Here is a 26975-nt window from a genome sequence, read left to right as displayed (position 1 = left end):
AGCAGACTAAAGATTGCACTTCTGCATTTTAGCTCGGCTTCCCCAAAATGCCCTTCACTTACACAATCTTCTCATCATCCAAAGCTCTAGGTGCAACACCCTTGTTTAAAGCATCAAATCTGCTACACAAACCAAATCATATCAGCATGAAGGATCACAACACTATTCAAGGAAGTATGTATCTCCTCTTCTTCTTACAACCAAACCTTTCCCCTTCTGTACCACCAGACCCCCAAGCTATGACGCTATATTTAATAAATGCAACAACATGCCAAGATAGGTCAAATACAGTAAAATCAGAAAAGAAGAAAGGATAAGGAAAGTGATAATAGCTGCTACATGAACACAATCACACCAGTCAGTAGGAGATCACAGAGAGAATGTCCAATTCTACCCCCTCTGAAGACCCTTAATGAATGTCATACCTCCTGAAGCACTGACCTGCACACAGTGTCCTAAAAGGACCCACTGGCCAAAAGACAGAAACTACTAAAGGAGAAAAGGAAAACATTCCAACCCACCATACCTTCTCTCACTTAATCGATTAAGCTACCAACCATCTAAAAAACACTACTAATAGAAGCCTCACTCAACACACCCTTTGCTACATGACAATCTACAGCAATCACAACCAACACATTGTAACTGTGGAATGAGGACTCTGAACCCAGGAAGAACTTACTCAGCCTTTTGAACTCTGAAAGCCTCACTCAAGGGTCATGGGAAGAAACTGAAAACAACAATCCTACCACTGAATCTCCACGTTCCGCAGACACCTGTCATAATGTTTGGCACCAGATTACTTCAGATCCCCACAAGATTAATCGCCAACAAATATCTAACATATTCAATCGGAGGACCAAATTGACTTAATGTTCATCACATAAAATTGGCTCTTCATGATCATTCACCAGTAATCCATGGAAGCCTGTCATTAGAAACCTCTGGGTATTAAGAACATTATAAATAACCCATCATATCATATCATGTCCAGATACAAGATTAATTGTGCATATCCCCACATCAAGATAAATGGACGAATAGCTCTAGTCCAAAGAGGTTCTATCAAACACTCAATGCTCTCTGTGGAAAACATCTGGAATTGTGAGTCTCTCACACTTCTCTGCTCAATATCTCACACTTCTCTAAGCATCCTGCTCACTTACAGATCACCCTCCTACGGTCCATCTTTTGCAAATAAGTTCTTGGATGCAGCTGTCAACCTAGCTGTAATTTTCTGACAATACTTGGTGACTTAAACTTCTTGCTTGGTAAAGATGAAAATCCCAAGAGGAAATCTCTCATAGCTAATCTCACTTTGTTAGATCTCATACAAGCGGAAAAAATGTGCTACCTACATAGCTGGATACATGCTTGACAGTTTTTATAATGAAACAATTCTACAGTCTCCTCAATAGTCCACCTTCCTTGGGGAGACCACTTATACATACCTTTCACAATCTTCACAGACCCCCTCCCCTAGCTTGTGCAATCCTTCCTTAGGCCCTATATATGCTGTCCAGACACTGGAAATAAGGGAAAAAGAATACCTTATTAGAAATACTGGATTCCAACAACTCCCACATCTGGGTGAAGAACTACACAACATTCATAACTAGATTAACATGGTTTTAAACTCACAGACGATTTCTGTGAAATGATACACCCCCAAACTACACTTCATAGACAAATATAAACAAAAATGTAAGAAACTACGGAGGGAACACAACTAATATTCACCAACAGATACATATCTACAGAGCAGAAATTGTTAAAACCAAGATAGCACGCTACTTGAGACTTTTTTTTATATAGCACAACATAGCCAAAAGGAAAATTGCTAGGGCATTCAAGACTTTTAAATTTCAAAAACCTGCAACATAATCCCACCCAAACCCACCAACTATGTGATCAAATCGTGATCCACTTCACGAGTAAGATACTACTCATCCCAGGATATCTAGACAACAAATGACCATCTCGCCCATAACATTTCAAGGAGACACTTCCTCTAGAACCAACCCCACTGTTGTTAACCACCTTCCATCCTTGCTCCCTGCAGGACCGTCTCACTACCATCAAGTCTTGCAACCCTGCAAGATCCCTGGAAGATCCATGTTATCTCAATCTATTTAAAATTATCATTAAACATCTGGAAATGAGACCTGCAATTCTATCATTCCTCAGTAACTCTATCACAGCCAGGATCATCTCACTAGTACGAAAACCATTATTTGTCAGGCCACTCTCTAAAAGCCGACAATGGACAGAAATTACCCTGCAAACTATCACCCAATCATTAACACTCTTTTCATCAGGACAATACTGGAAACATGTTTATGTGGTCAACTGCAAGGCTTAACTGAATCTAATAACCAGCTTCACATGGCATCACACCTGCACGGGTGCATAATCATCCTTGAGCTAAATATGTAATGGGCTACTGAGCAGCACAAATGACTACTCCAAGAGTACTCTTATCCTTCCTGATACCTCATCAACCTCTGGCACCATTAGTCAGAAACTCCTAAAAAGATTGAGAGGCATCAGAATCAATGGAATGGCACTACTCTAGATAACTCCTTCCTCACAAACAGAACCAAAACGACTATGATGACCTTGTCCAGCTCCAAGCTACATCATCTGGAATGTGGCGCACTCCAAGGTTCCACACAGTGCCCTCTTTTTCCAAAAAAAATCTACATGACTCCAAACTGGAACTCATCAGCATCTCCAGTATCGCTTGCTACAACTATGTTGTTGACACTCAAAGTATCTACAAACTGGAGAAAAAAAAAACCTTCAACTAACTCACCATCTCGGGAGGATAGCTCAGGGGCAACGTGCTTGCCTTGGAAGCAAGACGACATGGAGCACCACAGGTTCGATCCCCGGGTCCGCGCATAGAAACCTGTGGGTATCAAGTGTGTTATAAATAACATATCATATCATATCACCATACGTAAAAACCTGTCTTGCATTTGTGGAAACTCCCATGATGACAAACAGACTAAAACAAAACCCTTCTAAAAACATGCTTTGTAGAACAATCCTGTCAAAGACCTCCTCAATGATAATAATCCTCAGAACAAGAATGGACAGAAGCCTCGTGCTAGAAGCACAAACAAAATTGAGTGTTAAAATCTGTTTCTACTAACTGTGCATGCTAAATGTATAATATGATACCTTTTGTTCACCCACATGACATTATATCACCTGTCCATAGAAGACAGCACTAGCCAAACAGCCATTATCAAGGATCACCAGATTACCTCATGGAATACCTACAAGGGGAACACAGTCAGACTTCCTGGCTACTCCTTATGATGAAAAGGTTCAATCACATCCCCCCTGTACTTCACATGCTGCTTTGACACCCCACCAAAAAAGGTATACAATGTAAACCCCTATACATTGCCTACTGTGCCATCTATAGACTATTCCCAGCTTTCTTCACAAGGATTGTTTAGCATTGCACATCCAGCAGCACTCTCAGGTCCAATAACACCAGACTTTTCCTTTCATCGACTTTAACAGAACAATTCAAGCAGGTGCCACATTTTTCCTAATAGGTAATTTCCTACAAAAGCATACCTGCATGGAAGCAAACCACCTGATATTAAGGAAACAGCTAATACATGATGCTTCAGCTAAAGTGAGTCAAATATACAATAGCGAACTAGGGCTAATCACCAGCTTTCCGCGGGCAATGCCCCATCACTTGAGTGGCAGGCAGCACAGTACATTCTCTTGGGACTGAGCTGCCTGTCTCTGAGCAGGGGCAGGGAGCATAGGAGGTCTGGCCCCTCTGCCTCTCCTTATTGTGCTGCTAGCATAGTCCAAGTTGACTGACAGACGGGTCGTCTCGTTTTCTATCAATCAGTACACTCTGCATGGGCGTTCTTGCGATTGAGTTTCGTGGTCTGGTGTCAGTGCCATCTTCAGCTAACCCTCCCCAACCCCACTCCAACATTCTACTTCTCACACACCTCCCTCCCTACATTTTCTCTTATTACATTATGTACTTCATGTAAGATGTAAAATGTATGGTGTTTAAGCATGTACCGTGTTGATTCCTTCCTGTAACAAAGCTCTGCTCATATCTCTGTAACTAAGTTTTGATCACCTTCTGTAACAAGCACCACGATGCCTAAGGGCTGCTGTGCACTCATCAAATATGAATACATAAATAATAAATAAAGTGTACTGCATATATGAAGGGTAGAATGCCTCTAGTTTTAAGGGGAGCAGTACTGGCAGCATGGCATTAATACTGGGTATCAAGGGTAAAGCAAACATGATGAGTGCTATTACATAGCAATACTTACATACTTTGGTGTATCTAGCCCAGTTATACTTTCTTACTATGGCATGGCATTTATACTGGGCAACAAGAGCAAATCAAACTTGATGACTGATATTACAGCTTGACTGGCATATGTTGGATGTTGGAGTAGCCAGTCTAGCTACATGTTCTTACTCTGGCACAGTGTTGTTATTGGCATCAAGGTTAGGCCAAAGTTGGTGATTCCTATTACATAGCTAAATTGTCTTTCATTGGTGAATCCAGTGTGGCATTATTTTCTCATTGTGGCATGGGCGATTTCTATTGGGAATCAATGGTAAAGTAAGCATAATGAGTGTTATTACATAACTAGGCTGAACTACTTTGGTTCAGCCAGCAGTCTACTTATGTTTCCATATATTTAGATGGCATGTTTTACTAGTATGAAGGGCAAAGACCACATGATGAGTTTTGTTACACTGATGGACTGGCTTTCATTGGTGCAGCAGTCTTTATTTACTTTTTGACTGGGCCATGTCATTTTTTTACTTGGCATCTATGGTAAAGCAAACATGATGGGCCTCATTACGACCCAGGCGGTAAGGGGTTTACGGCGCCGTAAACAGCGCCGACCCTTACCGCCTGAGTACGAGGTCCCTTAGCGCCATGGCGGATTTAACACCTGCTTTTAGCAGGTGTTAAAATCCATGGAGCTAAGGGACCATGGAGTTAATTACGCCACCGTAATTTACGGTGGCGTAATTAACGCCTTCCCCACTCCCATTATGCCCTATGGGGCAAAAATGGGAATGGGGAAGGGTAAATGGGTATTGGGGACTTACCGCCCCGCCAAGGTCGGAATGGGGCGGTAAGTCCGCCAACCACCATGGCGTAAACGTAGTTTACGCCATGGTGGTAAAGTCACGGCCCAGGCGGTAACTTACCGCCTGGGTCGTAATGAGGCCCGATGTGTGTTATTGCATGGATAGACAGGCCTTTTTTGGTGAACCTAGTCTACTTATATTTTCTTACTGTGGTATGGTATTTTGTCACTAGACATCCCATTTAAAGGAAGCATGAAACGTGTTATCACATAACTAGACTAGCCTACATTAGTGCAGCCAGGATGGACATGTTTGCTTACTGTGGCTTGGCATATTTTACTCTCCAGGCCAACCGGGTTAATTTCTACGTTGGTAATATGGCATGTATTAGTGCATCCTGTGTGAATATAAATGCGCACGGCCAGCATGAACATGTTTTTTATAGTGCCATATATTGTGGGCTAAGGAACCATGAAAATGTATTTCAAAATGCTCCTCTGCGCTGTTGGTGATTGCAAACTGCCCACATATTCACAGACAGTGTGCTGGAAAATTCACAATTTTAACACAATATTTGTATTTATTTTTCGGGGGATGATCCCCCCAAAGACCCATTGGTTGGTTTGGCCTTGCTCGCTATGCTCAGTGCTCATGCATGTTCATGGGAAAAATGTGCACCCGCAATTTGAAAATGCACCCACCTGCCACAGAAACTTACAGGTTGGAAGACCCTCAGGTCAATCTGCACCCTTCACAAAGGAGTCAATTCTTATGCAACAAAATAAAACATGCCTCGAGCGCCCATAAGAAATCACTAAACATGGGTCTCACTCATCCTTCCTAACTAAGCATTCCTCACTAATTACTCGCTGCCAATCTTCCAACTTTTCACACATCCACTCCCGTCTAATGACTTACACTCTCTTGCTCACTAAACACAGATTAATATCCTACTCTTTCCTTTCAACATTTCACTCCAGTCTACCCTGGTGCATCTACAACTATCCTTCGGATCCAGTAACCACCCATACAGCTAACACACTCCGGTGCGGGGCTCGTTTGCCTGCACTAGAGCAGCAGAACCCATGTGTAGCGCACAGGTAACGGTCGCGTTCAACCTGCCCTCACCAACACACCAGCCTTTCTGCGCCTTGCCTGTCACACTAGCCCACTGACACAGCACCTCCCAACCCTTCGTGTACAGAGCCACGAGCGCGAGGCCTACATTATTGGCAGAAGGGTGGAACTGCACCATTACCTTCCTGAAACGCTTACAGTACCTGGCCCTACAACTGGAGAAATTAGGGATACAGAAAGGGCAAATGAAAATATACTTGTAACTAAGGGGCACCTTTAAGAGGCATCTTTACACCGATTCCTTGTCTTAATTATCAGTGTGCACATACAGAGGACGATATCATTATGAAGGTGTCACAACTTCAGCTGTGAACACGAGACACACATAGACACTTAAGACTTGAATTCGATCCACAATTTTCGAGAACATGCAGTATAGAATGAGCTCTAAGTAACGAGCAGGTCTGATTTCGGATGAAATGCAATAGAGGTGTTTGCACTGCAGCGCACAGAGGATGCAATAGGAAAAGGCTTACTTGGCAAACCAAGGGATTATAAAGTCAGCAACTTGCACTTCCACAGAGACCTGTGTGCCAGCACTGTCTGTTCGGTTGTTGAATACTCCCTAACAGGCTCCTAATTGCATATGAGCCCTAATAGGCTCTCACCTCTGTGCAGAGACCTTTAGAAAAGATGAGCAGTGTCAAACCTGCACATACACAGCACAGACACCTGGTAGTACAAGTAGATAGAGGCAGTACTGTAAATGTCACTGCTTGGAGCAAAAACACATGGAAAGTACTAATCTTAGTAGTAGCATGTGTACAAAGGGGGTTGAAATATTTCAGAAATTGACCAGCCTTTCACTGGCACGCCCATAACAGGGCTACGTATTATGAATGAGTTTGGTGCGTTTCCCAGGACTTATTTAAAGCCATTGCTCAGATAATTTGTAGCTGTTTTTTTTTTTTTAGCATGGAAGAGTTAGCAGGTGAGATAGCTCAGCAAGTTAAGGAATCTTGTCATGTTGTAGCCTCCCACATCGTCATGTGTGGAGCGGGACTAGGGAGAAGGGAAGTGACGTGGAGAGGCACAAAGCCTCAGTTTATATTAAAAGACAAGTTCCACCTGGGTGGGCCTGCCATTATTATTGCGCGTGCTGCACAACTCTCGGTCACAGCACAGTGACCGCCAGCACGTTAGCTGTCAAGTTGACAAACCTCTTCAGAGATACGTATGTCATTTTCTGTGAAAAGTTCAAATCTGAACTTGTCATCTCAGCCTGGGATCCTTTTGAGGTCAATACATGGAATATTTTACAATAGTAAATTAAAAAAAATATCATTGCAGTGGTGTGAAGTTGGAGAAATTCGGCATGAAGTGTGTTGTGAAGTAAAGGCCACCTGCCCCTTTAAGGAAAAGTGAAAGCAGGAACGGGTGGGGAGTGGGAGGAGGAAAGGGAGGCGAAGAGCAGGAAGTAATGCAGAATGTAATATGGAATAAAGGAGTTTAGACGTACCCCTTGCCTGTGCTTCATTGTACGAATGGGGCAGGCCAGTATATAACAACTGGAGACGAGAAGGAGGACCCACAGCAGTGTCGCATGAGGAAAGGACATGTGCTACGAGGTGCACGAAAGGCAGTTCGCAGCAGAGGAAGATCGCAGCTCTGCTGAAGGGGAGGAAGCCCTGTGGAGCTGCCGGTGACGCGTGCTACGAGGAGCACGAAAGGCAGGTTGTGGCGGAAGAAGAACGTGGCGCTGCTGAAAGGGAGGAGGCCCTGCGGAGTTGCCAGTGCGGAGGACCAGCACAGAGGAACCGAGGAAGCCCTGCAGAACAGCCAAGCAGCACAGCAGACCGACCAGTGTAGGAGGATGGACCGCATCAGAGGAGCAGCCGGTGAGGACAACAAGGCTGAAGTGAGCCGGCAAGAGCCGGCGGAGCTGCCGGGATCGAAGATGGACCAGCCCACGCGGAAGAAGAGGCCCAGCAGAGTACGAGGCAGGAAGAAGACGGATCAAATAGAACCGCCGCTGAGGAGAACCACGATATGGGGAGCCAGAAGAGACCTGTGAGCTACCGGCATGGAGGACCGACCAGCCCACAAGGAGGAAGACGCACATTGGAAAAAGAGGGCCAACCCGGAGGGGAGAACGGCCAGCAGACCCACGAAGCAACAGAGGTGAAACCTGGAGGCCACGTGGAGCAGCATCAGGCCACCAGGAGGAGGTACTACAGTGACCGGAGGGGAGAGCACGTGGGCAGGAGAGTCACACGCCACTTCAAAGCGAGGAATGAGAGACCACAGTGATACAATGTCTATAAAGCCACTTGAAAGCGAGGAATGAGAGATCACAGTGACAGACCTTAATAATGCCACTTGAAATCGAGGAATGAGAAATCACAGTGACACGATATTGACAAAGCCACTTGAAAGTGAGGAATAAAGGACCACAGCATTAGTATAGCCACTTGAAAGCGAGGAATGAGAGAGTACAGTGATAAAGTGCCAAGAAAGCCACTTGAAAGCGAGGAATGAAAGACAGCACAGAACAGGACACCGTTCATGAGACAAAGAGAACCCACCACCGGACCACGCAGATCATGCCCAAGCCGTGAGCGTGCCACAGGCCACATGCCTCCATACCTGCCTCTTTTTTCATATAATGTTGATCAAATATCAAATACTTTTCGTTGGTCAATGTTGTCAAGTATAGAAAACTGCTCAGCTTGCATGCAAATCACTTTCATTGATTCAGAACAATCAGGGGAGCTGTACTGTGCCCAGCTGCACTATTTAGAAGCAATGCACATGCTTGTCATACACTGCAACATATGTGAACGACTGCGGCCACACATAGATTGGTTTGCATGTGACTATCGCATGCTGCTCTAGAGGTTAATTAGTTGCATGAGGCGGTGGTGGCTCTATTTCTCTCCCATTGTGGTCCTCACTTTTTGGCTGGAACTGTCAATCTGGGATTTCCTCTAATGGCCAACTGGGAGCATAATAAATTCGGTTTAGTTGGAGCACTCTGAGCTGTTATTAAAAGCATTCTATTCCGTTCATGGTTGCCCCACAGAGCTCCTCTGCTTGCTGAGTATTCCAGTGACAGCTATATGATTTGTTTATAGTGTGTGTTGTTTTGACTGACACTAAAGATGAAAACAGCCCAGGCAATCATAATACACAAGACGCCAGTAGGGAGTGCCCTGGTATAGGAATTTTATTTTTGTATTTATAACGCGCCGAAAGCTTGCAAGCATCAGGGCGCCACAGAGACACAAAGACAGAGATTTCAACAGGACAATACAAATAGAAGGCAAGAGAATAAAAAGAAAGGAGCATTAAAAGAGGGCCAGCATGGTGGAGGTGTGGATTATTTGAAGAGTATAGTCTTCAGCTGCTCATCAATTCTTCAGCTGCTCATCAATTCTCTTCTCTGGTTTCGGTTTTATTTGATGGATGGTGGGGCTGGGTTGGATTGAATAAGGTGTGCAGGCTTCCCATCAGAATCTAATCTTGGGATCCGTACACGTTTATTTATTCTTTATTTTTAGATTTTGTTTAGACCGCAGAGCTAGAGCGAGAGCAGCAGAGCACTGTACATGGTGTGGGTAGCCAGCGTTTGGGCTGGCATCTTTTAAAAGTAACCCAGTACTCTGAGTGAAGGTCTATGCATCGATATGTGCTTCCATTCAAATTAGCCCATGGTGAGGTTTTGTTGAAAATCTATTTTTTCAGAGATTTGCGAAATTTCACAATTGTGGGGGCATACTGAGCTGACACTGGGATCGAGTTCCAGAGGGTGGGTGCGTGACAAGAGGATTGTTTGAGGGTCCTCTCCTTGCAGACGAGTTGTGATTCAAGCCCGTTGGTCAGTTTGCAGCGTGAGGAGCATGTGTCACCAGATATGTGGAGCTTAGCCTCCAGGTACTGTGGTGTGCTACTTGTGACTGCTTTGTAGATGATGCCTGCAGTCTTCCAGCCTTGTTCAGAAAACCACAAACAAGTACAAACCATGCAGAGGACAGCAGTTGGCAATATCTGAAGCATGTATGATTCTAGAGTTGCTCCGTTTAATGTCTCCACAAACAACTACACTTAAAAGTGCATTTCACAAACAAAATATTTTTGATTAATAAATGTGTGGACTCGACTTGCATCTGTCTCATTCACTACTTTATTTGAGTTAATTGAGAGAGCTCTGCAGTGATTGGTGAAAAGAAAAGAAAAAAAAGAAAACCATCAAACAATCCGACAGGAGAAATAATTGCACAGTACTAACACTACCTTCTATTGCAATGCCCCATATGCAATATAAGAAACGTTCATGTTTTGTTTGGATACTTCTGTATGGATCCAAACGAAACTGGGAGAATGTGACTCCTTTACAGTGGTGGTTTTGTGCAACAAATTGCAGAAGAAACACCTAGGGCCTGATTTACAAAACCATTTTACAAGGGCGCAATATGTCAAGCCTTGTTTTGTTACACTATGTTTGCACCTGTTTCTGGAATACCCCCCTAAAGGTTATTAGAGCTTTCAATACCTAGGCGATTTCCTCACATGGACTGGGACATGCGTGTAACTATGGTATGATACAATATTGTTATTGTTATTTTAAATTTGTATAGTGACTTAAATACAATTGGTATGATCTCAAAGCGCCGTGGGCTGAACGCCCTTGGGGACCATAGTCCAGGTCAGTGGAGAGATTAGGGTAGCATATAGTGCTTGGGTGCACTCGGGATGTGTGCAGCCGGTACGTATTGCGCAGAGGTTGTCGCATTCTAATGCAGGGTGCAGTGGCTGTGAGAGATCAGTGGAATGTGTGCAGCAAGGTAGGAGGCCTCTGAGTCTGCATTCTGGCTGCCGTGGGGCCTGTTTAAGAGATTATGTGTGCAGCTAGGATAATTTTTTTCATGGGGTATAAATGTGTTCTAACAGAGTGTTGAGGTGTTCACAGAGTAGTATAGTTATGTGTGCAGCTAGGCTGAAATTGATCAAGGGGTGTAGCTGCATTATATTGCTTGTTGGTGTAAAGTAGAGAATGAGCATATTGGTAGGAGTGAGTGTCTGTGCTTACTGGTAGGATTTCCCTGTTCGTAGTTGATTTTATTTTCTGGGAACGGGTGGGCTGGCCGTGTCAGACCTGGTGGTTTTTGGTAGTGTGTGGGAGTGAGGGGTCATTTGGGACCACCGCCATACATTCAGTACGGCTTGGACCATGTGCTCTTCCAATGGTGGGGGATGCCTCCATCGCCCTTATGTTAGTATCAGCCTTATGCTGGCATTGGCGTAGATGGGGCTGTTACGCAGGACACGTGGCATCCATTTTGTGCACCCTCGACTCCATCTTTTTAACTAGGCCTCACTGCGATAATACGAAAAGGCTTCTCTCCCCTTTGCAGCGCCACGCACACCGCACACAGGGCCCCCACCCTTTCTCACTGTGTCTGAAAGTTTCGCAGCTCCATTCTCACGCTCGAGTGGGAGGCAATTGCTACAAAAACAAATGTAACATCTTGCTCTTCCTCTGAAATCACTAACCCGTGTGTGAACCAGCCTGAGCCAGGCCTCATAGCTCATCCATCTCCACAAATCTGCCCGTGCCTCCCTCACCCTCGCTGTTGGAAGATTACTGCCAGTGTAACCCTGTGTCCCTGCAAGGTATTCTCTTGATGTACCAGACATGTGACCCTGCCATGAAGCCCACCCTAGCGTGCCCTTAGCTAAAATCAGACCTCTGTCACAGTATATTGCCTCCTGCAATTTACAAACGTCAACTTTCCCCCAGCCTCTTTGATAAGTCCAGACCCACCCGCAATCAATGTTATCATACTGGTCAAGACCCTTAACCTGGTACCCCATAAAAGTCCCAATAAGTAATGGTGCGATTACACAAATACAATTTATTGTTTTATGATGATTTGCTCAAAGGAGTTGTAAAGACTATTATTTAGTGCATGTTTTATTGCAGTGTGTTATGTTAGCTTAAAAAAATGAAATGTTTGAAAGGAACTTGGGGTTGGTCACCCTGAGTTACCTGGGGGCAACCAGACGTGGACTCCCTGCTCACTGTGTTCAGAGAGACAAAGCTTCACCTCGCTGATGAGGCCCAACAAGGCTGAAACATGTGTATGGGGTTGCTTTTGGTACTCTTGTTCAGAGAGGAATTTCCATAACATTTCGGTGCTGGACTGCCCATGTGGGCAGGACAAAAACTGATATGCAAATGGATATTTCCCATCTGTGAAAGGTACAGTGAGCAAAAAGCGTGTGCTGCAAACTCTCATCTCAGAACAGGTTATCATGCCATGTTCTTTCTGAAGAGGAGCGCCTGCTACCTTCTTTGAAATATTATGTTAGCTTGGTTAGCGGCCACCCTGCCTCATAGCGACCTGACCCTCACCCCTGCTTGGACACAGACAGATGGACTTTGTGACGCTCACCCTCCCGCCAACCCAGCAGCCAACCACAGAGGTGCAGCACCTATATGCGCCTATACAACACAAGCTTGTGTCCAACCACGATGAGCTTTGTAAGATTCATGTATGACATCACTTATGACGCTTTCTGCCCTTATAATCAATTGTAAATGTATTGTTTGCCAGAACACTCTCGGGCAGCAGAGTTCTCTGGATGCCAATTCTTTATAAAGACAGACTAACTCTCGCAGCCTGTTCTCTTAGCCTCATTCCCCATTGGGGTGTGTCTATTTATTTGTATTGCATGTGCTAAAACAGGGATGGGCCTTTACAGTAGTGGATCTCCAAGAGTGGTTCCTTGGCTGGTGAGAAGTATGATTTGTTTGTCCGGTCGGACGGTCCTATTTCCAGAGACTCTGTTGGGTCAGAAAGCTCATTTTATGGGTCCCGGATCATAGTTTATCGTGGGCAGCTGGGTAATTCCTGACAAATTTGTGGTTACTGCATGATTCCAGGAGAGTCCAACCAAGCATAGTTGCTATAGCACCTCTGTGTGGGAGTTCTTAGCTTTATTCCTAGGTAGGCCAGGGATGGCTGACTTGAGCATATAATGCCTTGTGTGTCCGGAAGGTGACATGATATGGCCCAACCGTAGTATTAGAAACATAAGTGCTATGAGGCTCTGCAGTAGAGGCCCTGAGGGTTGATTCTCGGATAGATAGAGCTTGACAAGGGGTTAACAGGAAACTGGGCCAAACATTGTTGGCTGACTGGGGGCATGCAATGGTGGTTTGCATGTTAGTTCCCAGATGGGTAGGGTTTGACAGGAGTGGGTCCAATCGTGGTCCAGCCCAGAGGGGCTATTACACTTTGGGAATGTGGTTGTGCGCAGGGGTCTGCGGATGGGTTAGCATGACCGTGGTTGGCATCTCCTGGAGTGATAGTGCCATGTTTCCTTATGGGAATAAATTATTAAGCAAAGTTATGGCTGTTGTTGAGCCCTAGTTTCCAGGATTGATATATACAGGCAGGCACCTCCCAGTCTTAGAGTGTGGGGCATGTCTTGTTGACTGGCAGAGAGCTTGCCTGGTCATAGCATACGATTTATATTGAAGTCAGGTCTTGGTTTGGAGTTGTTGGCAATGGGGTTTGGATGGTTGGTGGGGCATGGCCAACTTGTTGGCACAGGGGGCTGCTATGCCATTGTGGTCGAGCCCGGGTGCAGAGGGCTCGCAGCTGCCTAGCCCAGAGCCTGATGGTCTCTTGAGCCAGCTTCCGTACCCAGACTGTTCCTACTTTTCTGGAGTGATCCCTTATTATCCAGCTTCTGTGGCCCACTGTTCCTACTTTTCGAGATAATGCCGGTCTAGCCAATTCTAACCGAGATGCTTTACAGAAGGCCATGTAGTCCTGGTTGCATTGAATGTGGGGAGGCAGTGAGTTCCACAGTTTTGGTGCCAAGGTAGAGTAGGCACCACTCCTAGTCTGGCTGAATTGAAGGCTGGAATCACTAGCAGGAGGGCAGTGCTTGACCTTAGGGTGTGTGTTGGGAGGTAGGCAATGATCTTCTTTGAAGGTATTTGTGCTCTGCTCTGTGGGTTATGCATAGGATATTGAAAGTGGCCTTTCGTCCAATAGGAAGCCAGTGAAGGGTGTGGAGAGCAGGCAAGATGTGGCCCCTCTGTCCCAGGGCAAGAAGGAGTCTGGCGGATGTGTTTTGGACTCTTTGGAGTTTGTTAAGTTTGTTAAGTGTCTTGGCTGGTGCACCCAAGTTGCATCGTCCAGTTTGGACATGACAATGGACATAATAGCAGTCAGTCTGTTGGGGTAGGTGAGGTAAGGGAAGATTAGTCTCAGAATCCTCAGGTGGCAGTGACAGGATTTGGATACATTATTGATCTGGTGGGACAGGGTTAGGCCTGAGTCCATTGTGCAGCCAAAGTTTTTGACTGTGATGGAGGCGGGGGCGGCAGCTGAGTGATGGGGACCATGGGAGTGTTTGTGGGAGTAAAGCTGTGTTGTCATACACCATGATATCTGTTTTCCCTGTGTTAACAAGAAGGTGATTTCTTGTCATCCAAACGTCATTATCTCTGAGGCAGGCTGCTAGGTCGGGTAGTTGATCAGAGCTCGTTTTGGGGATTGTCAGTATAATGTGGGTGTCGTCAGTGTGGTTATAGCAGGTGAGGTTGTGCAAGCGGATGATCCCTGGCAGGGGGTTCATGTAGAGGTTGAAAAGGAGAGGTAAGAGGCAAGCACCTTGGGGTACTCCTGTGTTAACGGGGAGAGTGATGGAGAGAAAGGTGGGGGTGATTTGTTTCCTGTTGTTGAGGAACAAGGCAATCCAGTTGAGAGATGTGTCTCAGATTCCTTGGGAGTGGAGTCAGTCAGTGAGGATTGAGTGGTTAATGCTGTCAAAAGCTGCTGAGAGATCAAGGAGAACCAGCGCAGCACATCCTTCATAGTCTGCCGAGACATTGAGGTCATCCCCAAACAGGATCAGTGTGGTTTCTGTTCCATGGCATGGCCGGAAGACTGATTGGGTGGGGTCTAATAGGTTGTTGGATTCTGTGAACAGTTTAAGCTGAGAGTGAGCAAAGTGGTTGATGAGTTTCACCAATAATCGGGTGTTGGAGATGGGCCTATAATTGGTTGTTTGAAGGGGGTTGAGGCACACTTTTTTTCAGGAGGGGTTTGACATGACCTGCTTTGAAAGATTCTTGGAAGATGCCAAAGGTGAGTGAGTCATTGAGTATGGACCTCACCCCTTCTCCTACACAGGTGGAGATTAATATTTCTTTGAAGAAAGAGGTGGGACAGGGGATCAATGGGGATCTGGAGGGACTACTGCTGGACGGTAGTTTGAGGAACTCTTCACTCGAGATGGGGTTGAAAGAGTTGAAAGATGGCATGACAGGGACAGGTTGGTGGAATCTCGAGGAGCGGGTGTTGTGCAGGGGGTGAGAATGGAGAGCTTAGCATTAAGGGTGGCCATCCTGTTCAGTGCTGTGTTGTGGAAGCGCAAGGAGAGCAAGTTGAAGAGCATTTGCGAGGACATGGTCAGGACAGTGGTGCAGGAGGGCTTCACGAATTTGGAGATGATCATGTGGAGCTCATTGCTGCTCCTGTGGCAGTTCAGGATTCTTTTATTGTAGTAGGCTTTTTTGTCCTTTCGGATCTCAGATTTACAGTTACGGTGATGATGGGCAAACACACACTTGCCATGAACGGTTTTGGCTGCTCGCCATTTGCGCTCGAGGGAGTGATTATAGGATTTCAAAGTCTTCATGTGCTGCGTGAAGCATTTGGGGTTAGGTCCTTTGCGGGTGCCAGTTAGCCAGAGTGGGTTAGGGGAATGAGAGGGCCATTAAGCCAGGATTCAAAGGATTAATTAGATAGTGGTCTATCAGAGGTCAGGAGTGCCGTGAGTGTGCGTAGCAGGGCTTCAACCAGGTCAGGCAGTAACTTGACCTTGTGTCAGCATTTGTGATCATGAGGGAGAATAGGGCACCCCTTTGGTGGAGGGGGCAGTTTGCGGACAATCAAGGGTGTGGCCTCCAGTGTAGGTGGATCTTGTGGTATGGCGGGAAAGCTTGAGTGCCTCAAGACTCTCAACAAGAGGATGGGTCATGAGGTTGTTGGGCACGTCAAACCAGATATTAAAGTCCCCAAGTAGTTTAAGTGCTGGTGGTTGGCCAGAGAAGTAGCTAGTGAGTTGCAGGTACTGTTGGCAAAATGTCAGTCAAATCCTGGTGGCCTGTTGATGAGTAGGAAGCTGTGTGAGAAAGTGGGCATTAGGGAGTGTATTACTTTGCTGTGCATGGCTGGGTTTTGGTGAGTGAGATGGAGATGTGAAGTTTGTGCAGGATGTGGACAATATGCACAATGAGGACTGAATGAGGGGAAATGACCAAGACTGTTTCTCCACTTCTAAAAACTGCCCTGTGGAGGCGGCCGTAGAGAAGTGTGTTACTCAATAAATGCCCAATTATGCTTATTCAGTAGAGCATACTGTACCACATTTTCCCTCCGTCAAGCCTCTGATTTATTGGGGCGCAAATCATGAATAAATGGGACGTACATTGAAGGAGGGGCTTTTTCATCACAGGGCTTTGCAATCTTTAGGATGAGGTGTCTGTCAGAACCAGGGACACAGAAGAAGCCATTTCATTCATTCTGAGGTGTTGGGACCATTCCTGGCATGTAGGCATGCATCAGCACCCTATCAACATACTGTCAGTGAACACACTTGACGTGCCAGGCATTAAATAACCTAACACCCGAATTGCCTTTTTCACATTTGCCCCTTGGTTCTGGTGATGGAAACATTAAAGAAATCAAACAGAAGCATTACATTCAAGATGGCGCCTTTTCTATTCAGAGCATAGACATGCTGCCTGGGTTCCTAAAAGATGCTGGCAGCGTAGTTCTTTCCGTCCCTGCACCAGGCTACTGAACCAGACTACCTGCTTGGAAGCACACATTATATTAAGAGACACGCAGGTCCGTTGCGAATGAAAATGCACACTCTTGACATCTAGGTTGCACTTGTGTGCGCAATAGCCACTCATTTGTGTGTAAGCTGATTTAATTTGCACGCTCAGAATTACTTTTAAGAATGTTCACAACTTCATATCAGTCCACATCAAAGTGCTTTTGTGAATCAGGCCCTTTGACTCTGGTGGCCTTTGCTGATGTTCAATCATCCAAACCTCACCCTTCTAGGAGATTTCAACATATGGCTCGGCATTCCCACCAACCCTATCACACACGCTCTGGTTGACGGCCTAGACGCAATTAACCTCCAACCCCACATAAACGGCCCGATTCACTATAAAGGACACAATCTTGATGCCATCTTCAGCTCCCACATCCAGATACATCTAAACCCCCCTACCCCTATCCTCTGGTCTGATCACTTCACTGTCTCTTTCACCATGCGCTCACCCAACCCGCTTCTGGTACCCAAACCTGAACCTCCGAATCTACGCAAATCCTGGAAGAAACAAATAATCCTTCCTGACCTAGCCGACGCACTCCTCCAGTCTACCCTGCCTACCTCCCTATTCAATAATCAACTAACACCTGACAGCTTTGACTCATGGCTGAACACCTCACTAATGCAGCTCACACCCTCCTGCAAACCATCAGTTCACCGTGGCCTTTTCCGTAGATGATTCACACCTGAATTGAAGACCAGTAAAGAACTATATAAATACCTAGAACACAAATGGTGGAAAGACAAAACTCCCCTGAGCAGAGCCACCTTGGCCATGCACCTTCATCAGTACAAGGCCGAAATCCGGAAAGCAAAAAAAGCCCACTACAACTCCCAAATCATAAACTGTAAACACCCCAGCAAAGAACTTCACAAAATCATCACCGAATTCTCCAAACCATCATGCACCACCACCGTCCCGACCCCCTCACAATCGCTTTGCGACTCACTCTTTCTTCACTTTTACACCACAGCACTCAAAAGAACAAATGCTCTAACCAACAAACTAGCTCTCCTGCACCCACCAGGCAACCCACCCTCCATACTGGCCAACCCACCACCTGCGACCACTACCCAACCAACGTTCAACTCTTTTAGTCCATTATCAGCTGACCAATGTCTCAAACTTCTCTCTGCCTACAAACCATCTGGCTCTCTGTTTGACCCGTGCCCGGCCACAACCCTCAAATAAATGATCGCACCTTCCTGCACAGGAGAACATGCAAGAACCATCATAAATGACTCCCTTGCCTCAGGAATCTTTCCAGATGCATTCAAAACGGTTCATGTCAAACCACTAATAAAAAAACCTTCCCTCGACCATCTCGAGCCTAAAAACTACCGCCCCATCTCAAACACAACATTCCTTGCCAAACTCATCGACCAAACTGCTTACTCCCAACTAAATGCCTTTGTCGAAGCCAACAATCTCCTAAACCCCGCTCAATCAGGTTTCAGAGCACGACACAGAACCGAAACCACCCTAACCTCAATCTGGGATGACCTTAAAAACACAGCAGACTCTGCCGGATGCGCTGCGTCAATCCTTCTTGACCTATCCGCCGCCTTCGACACAATCCACCACTCAATCCTCCTTGACCGCCTCCACTCCCTAGGAATCCGTGGAACCGCTCTCAAATGGATAGCATCCTTCCTCAAAAATAGGAACCAAATAACCCTACTATCCACCTATTCCTCCCAAGCCTGACCAGTCGACACAGGAGTTCCACAAGGAGCTTGCCTATCAGCCCTCCTGTTCAATCTCTACATGGCCACACTCCCACGAATAATTCGTTCACACAACATCCTGTGCCACAACTATGCTGATGACACTCAACTAATTCTAAAACTCTTGAACTCAAAACCCAACTGTCGACCAGAACTTGCCTCCTGCCTCCTCGACATAGAGCTCTGGATGACCACAAACCACCTCTTGCTAAACCCGAAATCATGGTATGTGGCAACACCAAACTTCTTCCACACCCACTACCCTGGCCATCTGCCATGGGTAATTCACCGTCCCCCTCTAATTCAGTAAAAAATCTTGGATGCACCCTAGACTCCGACCTAACACTCTCGCACCAGGTCAATAATGTCTCAAAGTCCTGCCGCTACCACCTTAAAACTCTTAGACGCATTTTTCCATACCTCTCCTTTCCCAACAGACTCTCCGCGGTCCAATCAATTGTTTTATCAAGACTGGACTACGCCAACCCCCTCTACCTCGGAATCCATGCATACCAACTGACTAAACTACAAAGAGCACAAAATGCTGCAGCCAAACTGCTACTATGGCTTGGCCTGAGAGACCAAATCTCCCCATCCCTTAAAACTGTGCACTGGCTTCCAGTTGCCCGAAGGGTGAGCTTCAAAACCCTTTGCATTTCTCACCGAGCACTGCATAAAACCGGATCTCAATATCTACAAGACAAACTAAAACCCTACCAGCCAGCATGTTCTCTAAGATCAAGCTCAGCCGACGTCCTATTCATACCAAAAACAAACTCAGTCAGGTTAGGCGGATCATCCTTCTCAGCCTTGGCCCCCACGCTGTGGAACGCACTCCAACCCCATATCCGACTCACTGAAGACCTCATGTCTTTCTGCAAACTACTGAAAACTTGGCTCTTCCCCTAAAACCAACCCCGAACTCTAACTAACTCAAACTGGATAATGCTAAATCATAAATAGCAATGTAGCATCATGATCCGAGCTGGAGATCGAAAACTAATAATCTCTATTGGTTGACTAGAAAGGACTAACGAATTAAAATGAATTAAAAAAAATAATAATAAGGGTGATCGAAGGAAGTGGAGCAGGTTGAAGTCGGTGAAGTGAATAAAGTGCGTAGAGCGGATGAGTGCGTAGAGCGGATGAGTGCGTAGAGCGGATGAGTGTGTTGAGCAGATGAGTGCACAGAGCGGATAAGTGAGCAGAGCGGATGAATCGCGTTGAGCGGATGAAACACGTAATAAGGGTGAACGAAAGAAGTGGAGCTGGTGAAGTGGATGAAGTGCATAGAGCGGATAAGGGCGCAGAGCAGATGAGTGCGCAGAGTGGATGAGTGCGCATAGCGGACAAATCGTGTAGAGCGGATGAAACACGTAATAAGGGTGAGCGAACAAAGTGGAGCTGATGAAGTCAGTGAAGTAGGTGAAGCGCGCAGAGCAGATGAGTGCGCAGAACGGTTGAGTGCGCAGAGCAGATGAGTCTCGTAGAACTGATTAAATGCGTAGAGCGGAGGAAACGCATAGAGTGGAGGAAATGTGTAGAGTGGATGAAACGCATAGAGCGGAGGAGTGCGCAGAGCGAACAAATGCGTAGAGCGGATCAGTGCGCAAAGCGGATGAACGTATGAAGTGCGTATAGCCGTTGAGTGCGTAGAGCAGATGAATGCGCAGAGCGGATGAATCGCGTAGAGAAGATGAATCACGCAGAGTGGATGAATGTGTTGAGCGGATGAGTGCACAGAGTGGATGTAATGCGCAGAGTGGATGAATCGCGCAGAGTGGATGAATCACGTAGAGCGGATGAATCGTGTAGAGCGGATGAGTGCCTAGAGCGGATGAGTGCACATAGCGGATGAATGCATAGAGTGGATGAGTGCATTGAGCAGATGAGTGCGCAGAGCGGATAAACGGATGAAGCGCGTAGAGCTGATGAGTGCATAGTGCGGATAAACGGATGAAGCGCATAGAGCGGATGAGTGCGTAGAGCGGATGAGTGCATAGAGCGGATGAGTGCGTAGAGCAGATGAGTGCATAGAGCGGATGAGTGCGTAGAGCGGATGAGTGCGTAGAATGGATGAGTGCGCAGATCGGATGACTGCATTGAGCGGATGAGTCCACACAGCGGACGAGTGCGCAGAGCGGATGAATCGCATAGAGCGGATGAAACGCATAATAAGGGTGAACAAACGAAGTGAGGCTGATGAAGTCGGAGAAGTGGATGAAGCGCATAGAGCGGATGAGTACGTTGAGCTGATGAGTGTGCAGAGCGGATGAAACGCGTATAGAGGATGAAACACGTAGAGCGGATGACTGTGTTGAGCGGATGAGTGTGCAGATTGGATGAACGGATGAAGTGCGTAGAGCCAATGAGTGCGTTGAGCGGATGAGTGTGCAGAGCGGATGAATCGCGTAGAGCGGATGAATCGCGTAGAGCAGATGAGTGCGTTGAGCGGATGAGTGCATAGACCGGGTGAGTAGGTTGAGCCTATGAATGCGCTGAGCGGATGAATGCGCAGAGCGGATGAGGGCGCGGAGCGGATGAGGGCACAGAGCGGATGAGTGCACAGAGCGGATGAGTGCTCAGAGCGGATGAGTGCTCAGAGCAGATGAGGGTGCAGAGCAGATGAGTGGCTTGAGCGGATGAGCACGCAGAGCAGATGAGCATGCAGAGCGGATGAGCGCGCAGAGTGGATGAGTGCACAGAGTGGATGAGTGTGCAGAGTGGATGAGTGCGCAAAGCGGATGAGTGCGTAGGGTGGATGAATGCGTAGTTGGTGGTGCAGATATAGATTATTGGTGTGGAAGTAGGGTGTGAGTGGATAACTGAGTGGAGCGGATGCATGATGTTGAGCAGATCGAGGGTGTGGAGCGGATGTAGAGCCTGATGGTGCTGAGCAGATGTAGAGTGTTGAGCGGACCTAGGGTATTGAGCAATGTAAGGTACGGTGGAGATGAGCCGATGTGAAGCGTTGAGTGGACGTATGGTATGGAGCGGCTACGGAGCGGGTGTAGAATGCGGAGCGAGCATAGAGTGCGGAGCGGGTGTATTATGCGGAGCAAAGAGTGGGCATAAAACGCGGAGCGGGGAGCGGGTCTAGAGTGGGTGTAGAGTGCGGAGCAGGTGTAGAGTGCGGAGCGGGTGTCAGGTGTTGTTCAAACGGATGATGTATGTGGATGGAAGTCGATTGTAGGAACGGAGGAAGTAGCTGGAAGAACGGAGGACATTTTTGGATGATACTGGTAAAGTACGAGGAAGGGACGGGTGAAGTATGTGGATAAAATACGTCACATATATCGAATAGAACGACTGAAGTATGTGGATGAAACAGGTGAAGTGGATGTATAAAATGAAAAATATGGTCAGAACGGCGGAAGTATTAAATTCAAACAGGTAAAGTACGTGAGTGGAACGGATGGACTGGATGGAACGGATGAATCCGGGTCGAACAGAGGAACTGAGTTGAATGGATGGATTGGGTAGAACGGATAGACTGGATGGAATGGATGAACTGGGTGGAACGGATGAACTGAATGGAACGGATGAACTGGGTGGAACAGATGAACTGGCTAGAACGGATGAACTGGGTGGAACAGATGAACTGGGTGGAATGGATGAACTGGGTGGAACGGATGGACGAGATGGAACGGTTGGACTGGGTGGATCGGTTGAACTGAGTGGAATAGTTGTACTGGGTGGAACGGATGAACTGGGTGGAACGGAAGACCCGGGTGGAACGGAAGACCCGGGTGGAACAGGTGGAGTGGGTGGAACAGGTGAAGTGGGTGGAATGGACGAACTGGTTGGAATGGATGAACTGGGTGGAACGGATGAAGTATATAGATGGAAAAGGCAAAGTATGTGGATGGAACGCATGAAGTATGTGGATGGAACGCGTGAAGTATGTGGATGGAAAGGATGAAGCATGCGGTGGGACCAGGTCAAGCATATGGATGGAACGCATGAAGTATGTGGATGTAACGGATGAAGCGTGTGGATGGAACGCATAAAGTATGTGGATGAAACGGATGAAGTATGTGGATGAAACGGATGAAGCATGTGGTTGGAACGGTTGAAGCATGTGGATGAAACGGGTGAAGCATGTGGAGTAAACCGGTGAAATATGTGGATGAAACGGGTGAAATATGTGGAAGGAACGGGTGAAACATGTAGAAGGAACGGATGGAACAGATGAAAGAAACCGGTGAAATATGTGGATAGAACGAGCAAAGTATGTAACAGGTGAACAGATGTAGAATAGGTGAAATGAGTGGAACGGGTGGAATGGTAGATCGGATGAAGTAGGTGGATGGAACCAGTAAAGTGGGTGAAACGGGTGAAGTGGCTAGAACATGTGAAATGGGTATAATCAGTTAAGTGGACGGAACGAGTGAAGAGGACGTATGTGGATCGATGATGCATGGAGAAAGGATAATATGAGATAGAACAAATATAATCAGCAGTGCATAAATGGTTAGAGTGCATAAAATGGTTGAAGTCCGTGGAACAGACTGAAGCGCTTGGAACCGACTAGAGTGCTTGGAAAGAAGTGGAGTGCATGGAACAGATGTGAGGACACGGTTCAGTCGCGAGTGCATGGAACGGACTGGAAAGCATGGAACGGATTGGAGTGCATGAAAAGGATCGGAGTGCACGGAACGGATTGGAACGCATAGAATAACGTGACTTGAAAGGGCATTGAAATGAACGGCTTTGAATGCTTGACATGGTTCTAATGCATGGACAGTCAGAGTACATGCAACGGATGGAGAACATGCAACGGATGAAGTACATGGAACTATTGGAGTGGGCTTGGTCTCAAGCAGCTAAGGTAAACCACCATATCTACATCTCCACGTTTACTCTCTCCTTTACACCACCACTCAAATAGAACGCAGTGATTAACACTGCTGATTACACACCCTCCAGCCTAGGCGTTTCTCCTCAGGCCTATCACAGCCAAACCGGTTTGGATAATAACCTGCCAGAACCAACACATACTCCTGAACTCTCAGCCTCCACACCTACAGCTAAGAAGCAGCTATCACACGATTGCCACACCAGCTGCACACATATCCGGTGCTCACACGCACCTTTTGACTCTCTAAATTCTCTCTACTGACCGGTTCCCGAAGGCGTTCAACCTACCAGCGCCTTCAGACCATACCAATGGTACATAAGGCACTATATAAATGCAAAGTAACATAACATAACAACATTCAGTGTACAGGTTGGTTCCCACTTCTGCCCATTGAGCTGCATTTTAGGTCAGTTTGGGAACATTTTTGCATCGTACATGAGGGTTTTAGTGTTGGTCCTGGCATAGTGACCTTTCCGCTCCACTTCCAACGCTACACACATAGCAACTTTGCTTTCATCTATATTTAGATCCATGAAAAGGTTTGGAAGTAGCAATTGCTTTACGATTCATTTATCTATCTGTCTATGTTTATTTTTATATAGCGCCGTTCGCCCAAGGGCCTCAGAGCGCTCATCAGTACATATAATGAAAAACCTAGATAAGACTCATTCTAAACATCCTTGATCGATTTTCCGGGATTTGCAGAAGTAAAAATGTGCTTGCATATGTGGAAAAAAAGACATGTTTCAGTGTGGATTGTTTGTTTTGGTACGCTCCAAAAAAAGAAATCTCAAGTAAAAAATATACAAGGTCCTCATTTAGAGTTCGGAGGTAACCACGCCATGTTTGCGGCATGGCTGCCTCCGAACTCGCCTGGTGAATGGAGTAATTAACGTTCCATTCCGAGGTCGGGGGGACCGGTAATTCCCCATTCACCAGGGCCATTCCCCATTCCCATTTGAGCCCCCATAGGGCTCAATGGGAAGGGGGAAGGCGGCAATAACGGTACCGTAAATTACGGTACCGTTATTGACCCCGGAGTCCCTTTGCGGGTCCCGTCCTAAAAGCAGGCATTTAGGAAGGACCTGCAAAGGGAACTCGTAGTAGGGCGGTAAGGGTTTAACGGCACCGGTCTCGTTACCGGTGACCGTTTACCCTTACCGCCCTACTCGGAATGAGGCACAGAGATTTGAAAAATAAATGCTGATGTTCAGGAAACAAGAACAGCTGCTCGCAGAGTTGTCTGAGATTTCTAAAGTGTTGTATACGCTAGTTAATGCAAACCATTAAAATTAATGTTTAATTATTTAAAACAGATGTCTTCAATGGAATCTGCCGTACAGCATTCACGGGTCTCTACGGTGGTTTTCTCATAACTAAGTCGTATCCGCAGACGGTGACTTTTATTAAATATTAAAGCCAATATCTCTCTCAATCAATGCACGTATTGATCACAGAAATTTAAAAACAAAGCAATAAATCAGTGTGATTTTTGTGCCACAATAATTTTCAGAAACATTGATACCCTCACGTAATAACACATGCAAAACATGTCTTATGTTTCAAAAAACTATATGAACCAACATATGCATGGCTTTCTGGTGAAAACAATATTCCTGTGTATTTCTTTCTGAATAGAAATATTTTACGGTCTGTTCCCATCTGCTGTTGCAGTCTTAAAGGCTCTACAAATATGTCATGGAGTGAAATGTGACTATTGAGCAATACAGTATTCAAGTATTTTTTTATTTTTCATTTTATTTGTATGTGGTGTCATTTATAAACAACTTTGAGAAGCAGTGGATTGATGTACATAGTAACTTGCAAACTCTCCCTGTTTGGATGCGCTGAAGAGCAACAGATATGAGATGGTGCCATTAACCAATATGTGAGGGCAGGAGATAATATTCATACGTTTAATGCACAAAGTTCCATCATATTATTATCACATTCGCACATCATCATCATGCATTTGAAATTGAATTCATGGGAACAGAATTAATATGTTGGCGGTAGAGGTAGAAGAGCAGTCTTCTGCTGCCAGCTTCCAAGGGGAATTGAATGAGATAAAAATGGAAATGGAGTCCATAAAACCACAGCTTCACTATCTCTACTGATGTGGCTGACCCCTCGTGTGCCGCATCAGTCTCTCTTGTTCCCCAGCTAGTCAAGCCTATTGCTCTTTGAGTGGCCTCTCTCCTCATAGAACTTGTCAACCTGTCCTTTGACTTGTTGGGTTAGAGAAAACTCACAGGTATCTTTCATTGATCCAGAACTCATGGAAGGCCCAAGCCCTTCCCTTTCCCAAAAGGAATGGAGGCCAAGACAAACAGCAAGTCCAAACAGTGGTTTATTATGGCCAAACTCCACAGGCCATAATATTCTCCATTAGCACGCATAGGAAAGATCCATGCTCTTCTCCGAGAATTCTGGATTGCAGGCCAGTTTTGTGCTGCAACTACATCACATTGACATCACACCTTGAGCATCTTCCCAGAAACGTATCACACACCCTGTGATTGGGCATTGAGTAGTAGTCCACCTATAGCAATCCCCTATAGGTATTATTTAATTGGTTCCCCCATGTCAGAGGGCTGGCTTGGCTCATCCCTAATTGTCTAGTGTTCTACAATGTTGCAGTGCGAGTGTCTTCTCATTGGTTCTGGCCCATGGCTACCTACCTCTGGGGCCCTGAACAGTGATTAGTTATAGCTGGTGCCCCTAGGCCTGGGACAGAATCTGTTCCGAGCTCAAAATGTGCCTTTTCAAGGTAATTTAAGCAACTATGTGTCGGCAGTATAATGTGTGTGAAACAACAATGTCTATGAGAGCTCTTGCTTTACTCATGAGACACTCGGCTGTGGCTGTAACAATTGTTGCAAGCCAGTGTCTGATTCGTGAGACTGCTGCTCTTCCCAGCTGCCAGGTTTGGCTCACTATCAGCTCTGCTGGACCACCTGTTCAACAACGGTGCATCTTGAGCTCTGCAGCTCTGAATTAGTCTGAATTGTATGACACATTATTTGTATTTTCTTTGCTGGTGTTACTTCAGTTCAAGGAAGAATTTAATGTCCTTGGCAACAAAGTGGCCTTGGCACCGAGCCTGTCTCATCGGTTACTCCCTTATCCGCACTGAATTCAGTTTCACTTACCTTTTTCTGAGACAGCTGTAACTTGCTGTAATGTTTCTAACCCCAGAGCATGGCTTCTACACTGTGCTATCTTATAATATCCATAGTTTAGTCAGTCATGGTGCTGTCAGTTATTTCAA

At 46.1% G+C, this 26975-nt stretch overlaps 1 protein-coding gene and 1 long non-coding RNA gene across 3 annotated transcripts in view; one reads left to right on the top strand and one right to left on the bottom strand.

The window, feature by feature from the left end:
• DOK5 (docking protein 5) overlaps positions 1 to 26975 on the top strand; it is a 1034624-nt gene that overhangs the window by 34327 nt on the left and 973322 nt on the right. The gene's annotated exons all lie outside the window — the stretch shown is intronic.
• On the bottom strand, positions 1449 to 8116 carry LOC138580523 (uncharacterized). The gene is made up of 3 exons (XR_011304280.1): positions 7706 to 8116; positions 2816 to 2911; positions 1449 to 1526 (listed from the first exon to the last, which is right to left on the bottom strand). It is a non-coding gene; the product is annotated as an uncharacterized lncRNA (long non-coding RNA).

This window comes from Ambystoma mexicanum, chromosome 3p (assembly GCF_040938575.1).
Source record: "Ambystoma mexicanum isolate Mex_15411 chromosome 3p, UKY_AmexF1_1, whole genome shotgun sequence".
Taxonomy (NCBI): Eukaryota; Metazoa; Chordata; class Amphibia; order Caudata; family Ambystomatidae; genus Ambystoma; species Ambystoma mexicanum.
Note: the sequence above shows the minus strand (reverse complement) of the source record. Positions and strands in the feature narration are given on the sequence as shown.